This window comes from Amphiura filiformis, chromosome 3 (genome assembly GCF_039555335.1).
Source record: "Amphiura filiformis chromosome 3, Afil_fr2py, whole genome shotgun sequence".
Classification (NCBI taxonomy): Eukaryota; Metazoa; Echinodermata; class Ophiuroidea; order Amphilepidida; family Amphiuridae; genus Amphiura; species Amphiura filiformis.
In genome coordinates, this window is record NC_092630.1 from 36,197,635 (window position 1) to 36,204,939 (window position 7,305).

General features: G+C 36.1%; 2 non-coding genes across 2 annotated transcripts; one reads left to right on the forward strand and one right to left on the reverse strand.

Annotated features, from left to right (window-relative positions):
* Positions 1-5,694: 5,694 nt before the first annotated feature.
* Positions 5,695-5,809, reverse strand: Trnai-uau (transfer RNA isoleucine (anticodon UAU)). The gene is made up of 2 exons: positions 5,772-5,809; positions 5,695-5,730 (listed from the first exon to the last, which is right to left on the reverse strand). It is a non-coding gene; the product is annotated as a tRNA-Ile (tRNA).
* Positions 5,810-6,123: 314 nt separating this feature from the next.
* Positions 6,124-6,197, forward strand: Trnan-guu (transfer RNA asparagine (anticodon GUU)). The gene has a single exon. It is a non-coding gene; the product is annotated as a tRNA-Asn (tRNA).
* The last annotated feature ends 1,108 nt before the right edge of the window (positions 6,198-7,305 follow it).

A 7,305-nucleotide genomic window follows, 5' to 3' on the forward strand; every position in this document is an offset into this window, starting at 1 on the left:
ACAAAACATGTTGTTTCAAGAGTTGATCTTTTTGGCACATGTAGGTATATTTAAAATGAAGTTGTCCAAGGTTATACAGCTGCAACATCAGAGCAGGCTCAGAAGCCTTAAAATGAAAGGGATCAAATTGGTATCAGTACGATAATTACATTCTTTCTTACGAAATGAAATTGAGTTCCGTAAATCTACATTTAAAGCTCATACTCAGGCTGCGTTGATTTGTTTGAATCACTGTGTCCAGTCATATTTGTCTGAAATAACAAGAAATTGAAAATGTATAGGAGAAAGTCAGCCCATTTTTGGTGGCACCATTTTTTTTTATATAAATCTTTTCCGGGTGTTCTCAGTCTCTTTTCCCGTCTTTAAAAGATTACCATCAACGTGGCTTAGAAAATAATCTTCTCTCCTCTCTGTTCATGAGCCCTCATCTTCTTAGTGGATCAAATGACAGTCATACCTGATGAAGTCCTCCGATATGTGAAGGACGAAATATTGTAAGTGAGTAAAAAATCAAAGATAATGTCTGTGTAGCGTTGAAAATCATTTACACAGGATTTTGGAATGTAAAAATATTGTGGAAATGTAAAATGCTAGAACAAACATAATTATTATTTCATGGAATGTGTATATGCTTTTTGTTCGTACTGATTTCGATACAGACACATATTATTTTAAAACAATGTTCTTTGATGATTTATGTTGGCATTTCTAGATATAGTCTTTCATTTAATATGTAGGCTCGTTTTGTATCGTGCAACACACGCCGTATTGTAACTGCGATGGGATTCGCACCAGGGTCTATCGATCATATTAAACCATTGCTATGTCGTCAGTCTATTCTACGAATCAACACTTTTCTGCACGAATCCACAGTTAAGTGTGGATTCGTACAGAGAACTAGAAGTACATACAATCCACTGTTTGTCATCGGCGAACCTGATGAAAAATAATGTTTATTTATATAATTCCCGTCGATCATGCCACTGTTTTTCCGTGTTAATCCACAGTTTATTGGCTAGAATTACGGCTGTAAATTAAGTGATCAGAAAAAGAGCACCGTCATGAACAAAATGATGACATTCTAAAATTATGAAACCATCTTACACAGTAAAAATACATTGAATACAATATCTGAATTGTACAAAGTGTACAAAGTGCGTTTTTTTTAATAATTATACAATATAGAGCTTTTATACAAAATTGTACGCTTTTTATTGAAGTATTTTTTATGTACAAGAACAACGTGCCCGGCATAAAGGAAATTTTTATATGTGCCTTTTAGATTTCAATTGTTTCGTGTGTTTTTTTTTGGTTTTTATTTGCATTTTGCGTGAAATACTCGTCCATTATACTGTGATTATATTGTATTATATAAATCTATTATTCCGCCATATAGTATAATGTTCTTTTCTTTCTATCATTTTTATTTAAAAACTTTTTATCTTTTGTTGTTTCTATTCCTTTCTGGGTTTTTTTCTATATATTTTTTACGCCTTTTTAGTCGCTTACGTATATTTTATTTGGGAAACATTGCTACATATACACATTCTGTGTAGACTAGACAGAATTGAAGTGATGATGTAACAGGATTAACTACCATAGCAATAGGTTAAAACAATTTTTGAATATAGACGAATCCAAATCCACGCATTCCTACACCTGACTAGCAGCCTTTAGTTGGGTAGCCGTCGGCTACAATGCACCCAAAATGTGAAATGATTCGGCCTTGGCGGAAATTTTAAACTGCATTCCATCGCCCGTTTTACACCTTCCGCGAAAACACAGGTAGACAAAAGAATGATTAAAGTTTACAACACAATAGGCCCTATAGTTCCCTTCGGCAAAACACACAGCTTCTACATGGTCTATTCGCTGTTGAAGTGACATAATAATCGGATTAACTACACCATATCAAACGGTACAAATGGATGTACTTGCGAACAAAAGGACTATGTATGAATAGATGCGACGGGATTACCTGCGGAATTATCTCTATTGTATATATTATTCTATTAACCCTCCACGTCCTTGCATCTTCTCTAGGTGTTAGGCGGCTTTTATTTGCACAATGGGGCGCTCAAAACACCAGGTTGGTGCTAGCGGCTACCCAAAGATGGCCGACCAAATCCTGACCATGACTTGGCTCGTTGGATTCGTCTATATTGCACTGCACAAGTACGTTCACATGGTACATCTGCATTGAACCATCTAGATAACCAGGGATAAGGGAGGGATCGTTATTTACAACCGGGGGAACGGAGGATTTAGGGGGGACGCGAATTTTCTTAATTGACTTGAGGGGGACATGAAATTTTGACCTTAATATTGGAAGGAGGACATGAAATTATAAACAAGGAATGAAGGATTCAAGGGGGGGTGTACTGTTTCCTTCGATATGAGGGGGGGGGGGGTACGTATTTTGTGTGTGAAAATCTTCCATTGGCGTAAATAATGATCCCTCCCTAAAGACCTTGATCGTAATTCTATAGAATATGTATATCATGCTGATCACTCGCACCTGTAAGACCAGTTTCTTTGAAAAGAGCGGCATATGCAGACATACACAGGTGATGACAACCTGCTTAAATACATGTAGTGCAGTATATTTAAAAAATTCTTTTGCCTACGGCTGTGGTAGTTAATCCTGTTACATCACCACTTCTACGGCGAATAATATAATTTTCTTAAAAGGTCGGGTATATTGCTCGGACAACATCATATCATTGGCACGGTAATATTATGAGGACAATGAAAATGACTCTTTTTTTGAGAAAATAGGACGTTTAAAATTGATATTCCGCAAAAACCAACTTAAGCGATGAGTTCCTTCGAACGAGACAGATTTGGCCTAGAAAAAAATTGCCGTCATGAAATGACTGTATGTATCTCATGTATCTGATTTCCCTGTGCGATATTGCAATATGCTATAGTTATTATAGTTTCAGTTGGATGAAATATTACAAAGCAAAAGCATAGTAACAATACTGTGTGACGTTTTGTTCCCCAAATGAGAACAATAGTCTACATATTGTTATGCAGCATTATTATGGTAAATAATAGTACAACTCATTGTTGCTAATGTCAAACTTGTCAAAGTGATTATGATTGTATGATGAGAGCTTGATATAGTGTCCGCTTCATTTACTTACGTCATCATTGCGATGATTTTTAAGTCGGTGTTCAAGTTTACGTTGTTGATAATCAAAATGTCATAATTTGATTGCTTTTTTAAATCTTAATTTAGCCCTAAAATGTGTTGTTTACTGCCTGCTCAGCGACAGTGCAGTCACCGGAGCAGATCAGTTACACAATCCAATTAAAATGTGCTTAACAACAGGGGATTAAAGAAACGTTTTCTTTCACATTTTTGTTCTCTGATACTAATTGTACCAGAGAAGATGTTGTGCGGATGTCGAGTCAACGATCATGGAACCGCGGACAAATTCAATTGAATTCTGAAAGATCAATTGGTGAAATCAGTGACAATGTTTTTAGTGTTTGTGTTAGTCTCGCAGTGTCGCTCTAACCATATTGGCACAAAGGAGTTCGCTGTTAAAAATAGAAATATAGCTCCTGTAAGTCCTCACGAACGTCAAGTTTACAGAGTGCTTTAAGGTGCAATGGCTTGTCTATAAACGATAATAACATAGCATAAGCTTTTATCTACTTTACTAAAAAACTTGTGATGCTTTTTTGCTGCCAATTTGATAAATGCATATTTTGCTTTTATTATGAAAATAATCATATTCTCATAAATCGTAACTGCGTAAATCCAATTTTGATGTTCAGTTTATATCGGAAGAATGTTTTGCTTATAAATGGTTTTAAGTGTATACTATGACGACAAAACACGTACGACCTTTTGTGCCTTGTACAGTCGATTTTCATTTGCACATTATTCATAATTTGATGATTTCTCAAACGGATATGTGAGATTTTGCGCAAAATGCCTCTCTTCTTCTGAAAGAGAGGATTTAATTAGATTAGCTGGGACTTAAATCACACAAGAAGATGTTGAAACACAACTTTCGTATTTAAACTGATGGATACAAATAGAACAGATTATATTGTTCCAGAAATTTGATTTGCCATGGGAATAATGGAAATTGTCCAATGTCAAAAAAACCTACTTTGAATCCCCTTTTGCAAAAAATAATTGGACATGTTTTCGGTGTTTGCACTAAGAGTCTTTAGGATCGTGGTTATACATTCAAAAGAGAATAACGTATTTGAAGATATCGATAGAATGGAAAGAAAGAGAGAGCAAGAGAAATAATCAAAAGATGACATTCTTTACTGCTTCGTTTTCGTTTTTGTAGATTTGAATGGGGCTTTCAATTCATAAGGTCATTTGCGCCAGTACCCACTCCTTTGTCAAATTGCACCTGTATATCTTCATCCAGTCACAAAACGTTTTATGCTTCACTGCATCTTAGTTATTTTCATTATCAGCTTGATGCCACGTTGTATATCATGATATATCTCTTTCTGTAAACTCATATAGCGATTTGATTTCCATACAGGCGTGTTTAAAAACCAAACGGTGTCTTTTCAGAGCCACACCAGGCTGAGTCAGCCGAGGAAGGGCTAGAAAGTGTTACTGCTTCGTCGTTTTTCATATCCTGTATATAGCCATGCAAGTCATAAGTTCTGAGTCAAAATAAATTTGTTGAGCGTGGCAAGTTTGTATAAAAAAATGATATATAGGGTCATTTGAAATTGTGTTATTGACGCAAACGTTCTTAAATCGGAGCCTTTTTTAGATTTGACCAATGCGATCAAAATGCATACAAATTTGAGCAAATAATATGGGTGTTTACAGGTATAGGCATACTCTGTTCATATTGTATAGGTCTACCCACTCTCTTAAAGGAAGTCTCCGGCAATCAAAACATTATTCCTTACATGTTAGAAAAATAATTATCAAGCACGAATCACATGGTTTTATTTAAAACAAACTCATAGTGACCATAAAAACGAATAACAACATCCGTTTCTCAACACGCGATATTCATAATTCCTGGGCGCCGAGTGCAATGACGTCCCAGTAATACAATGAAGGCTGACGACAATTGAACACAAATAACCATTACGTCATTGCACTTAGACAATTTCGGCGCGGGAATTTTGAATATCGCTTGTTGAGAGCCGACTGTTTTTATTCGTTTTTATGGTCAATATGAGTTTGTTTTAAATAAAACAATGTGATTCGTGCTTGATAATTATTTTTCTAACATATAAGGCATAATGTTATGATTGCCGGAGTCCCCTTTAACTGATAAACGATACACGTGCATTATTCAATTACAAAGTAGCGGCGTGCCTCCTATCAATACTTGAATTAACATTTTAGAATAGTTTCTTGCGAATGCATCCGTACTGTGCTGTAGATACTAAAAATATCTGATTATTTTAAAATTTAAAATGTCATGTGGAGTATCGTAAGTAATTTAAGTAATATTATATAATGCAGTGCAACTTCAGCTGTGTACTACTTTTAGGTTTGGCACTTAAGTCCAGGTGCTCAAGGTACAAATTATTTATTTTCATGGCTATAAAACATGTAAAATAACAAAATATTGTAAGACGTAGATAAACTCACCATTCCAAACGATAAAATACAATTCTCATCGCAGACAATTTTTTGTTTACAATTTCCAGTAAAAAATTAGAATCAGAGAGAAAAAGAACAGATTCCCCAGGCGAGGCTTGAACTCGCAACCTCCGCATTTCTAAACAGCTGTAGACTCATTAGCGAGGAATGTACTGTTTATAAGTACAGCGCGCTAACCGATTGCGCCACTGGGGACTCGTGTTCACATTAAAACTAAATGAAATGATAAAGTCGTGGAGGCGTGTACGTTTTCCTCGCAGCTCCATTACATAGTGGTTATTGCATAACTCATTGAACATGAATGCAATACAGTACTGTACTCAAATGCGCAAAAATATGTTCATTAAAAGGTTAATTATTTTAAATAGCAAACCAGACACCATTCTTTAATTCCAAGGATGTTTTTGTTGCTCTTGTTGCAAGAGAGAAAATTACGATGGCGTGGCGCGGAACTGAATCAATAACAATATCTAAGACTTAAATTGTACTTCTGCGACTTATTAACAACTGCCTCCGTGGCGCAATTGGTTAGCGCGTTCGGCTGTTAACCGAAAGGTTGGTGGTTCGAGCCCACCCGGGGGCGTTAGAAATCTTTAATTTTTTTCTGTTATGATGTTATGAAATGTCTTTTTTCTTTAATCCAACGATATCAACAGAGCTAGAGCCAGTGTATAGACGAATCCAAATACACGCATTCCTACACCTGACTAGCAGCCTTTAGTTGGGTCCCCGTCGGCTACAATGCATCCAAAATGTGAAATGATTCGGCCTTGGCGGAAATTTTAAACTGCATTCCATCACCCGTTTTACACCTTCCGCGAAAACACAGGTAGACAAAAGAATGATTTAAGTTTACAACACACAGTTCCAACAGTTGTGCAAATAAAAGCCGCCTTACACCTAGAGAAGGTCGAGGAGGGTTAATAGAATAATACAATAGAGATAATTCCGCAGGTAATCCCGTCGCATCTATTCATAGATGTACAAATGGATGAACAAAAGGACTATGTATGAATAGATGGGACAGGATTACCTCTATTGTATATATTATTCTATTAACCCTCCTCGTCTTTGCATCTTCTCTCTCTAGCTGTTAGGTGGCTTTTATTTGCACAATCGGGCGCTCAAAACACCAGGTTGGTGCTAGCGGGAAACCAAAGATGGCCGACCAAATCCTGACCATGACTTGGCTCGTTGGATTCGTCTATAGTTCAACGTATGGTTCAACGTTTTTACTTTGCGGCAGATGTATTGTTCCCTTTATCGCTCTTGCTCTTATTCTTCGTCAGTTTTCTACAGAGTTTGTTACAGAGATGGAAATGTGAATGCAATAATAACTAGATATATTGCATCCTTGTAAGGCTGCGAAGTCTAGCCGTGACCTTGAAATGACCTCTGATGACCTTCACCACATTTTGCATCATATCCACATAACATATACTAATTTTCATTCAAATTGAATAAACTTTGTAATTTGACCCCTTTGACCTTTGGTTGACCTCTGGTGACCTTGAAATGACCTCCATTATATTTTGAATCATATTAAGATCACATACACTAATTTTCATTTAAATTGGACAAACTTTAGAATTTGACCCCTTTTGACCTTTGGTTGACCTCTGGTGACCTTGAAATGACCTCCAATATATTTTGAATCATATCAAGATCACATATACTAATTTTCATTTAAA